This window comes from Penaeus monodon, chromosome 28, assembly GCF_015228065.2.
Source record: "Penaeus monodon isolate SGIC_2016 chromosome 28, NSTDA_Pmon_1, whole genome shotgun sequence".
Classification (NCBI taxonomy): domain Eukaryota; kingdom Metazoa; phylum Arthropoda; class Malacostraca; order Decapoda; family Penaeidae; genus Penaeus; species Penaeus monodon.
Genome location: NC_051413.1, coordinates 9,446,943 through 9,447,752, shown reverse-complemented (window position 1 = coordinate 9,447,752; position 810 = coordinate 9,446,943).

Here is an 810-nt window from a genome sequence, read left to right as displayed (position 1 = left end):
CCTAATACACTGAACAGTGGTTTAATTCCTGAACAGAATCCACGCTGTGAACACACATCTCGTCATTGATATCGAGTAGAAAGAATCTTAATGCAATATCGATTATTAATCAAAAGAGATAAAAAGAGTGATACATCATTGTTGCAAAGTGTCTGATGTAATGGACATTTCCTATCACAGATAAAGTCACTTTGATAATATTATTTCATTTCACTTGTCTACTTCGTGTTTCGAACAAGCTAATCTATTTTAAGGATGATTTTGGATAATGCTTTAGGGATTATTATTATTATGACGAGTGATGGGAGAGAGTGAGCAGAGTAAATAGCACAGATTGTTCAGCTGATGAGTTGATGGGTTAGTGTATGTTGCATTATGAGTCTTGAGGGGGGAAAGGATTACATTCAGCAGATTATGGTATGTTGTGAAAATAGGGTATACTAACCATAGAAATATTTTTTTTAATTAGTATATTACAGTATATTACGGTATTCTTAAATTGCAGTATATAGTGATATGGTGAAAGAATGTTGGGGATAGAATTCCTGAGGAAATACTTCTCGTCAGGAAATTGGAATGTATAACAGTATTCTTTAAGTTATTCAAAGTTAATAAAGCATACATCTTATATATAAAGCATACATCTTCATGAAAAGTAATTATGAACATTCTCGATAAATCCTATTACTTACTAGATGTAAAATATCTATTAGTTATCAGTGCATTTTATAGCTTTTAAATGATTTTGTTTCAACTGTCTTAAGGAAAGGTTATTAAGTATATCAAAACACCATGAATGTCCTCATTCGC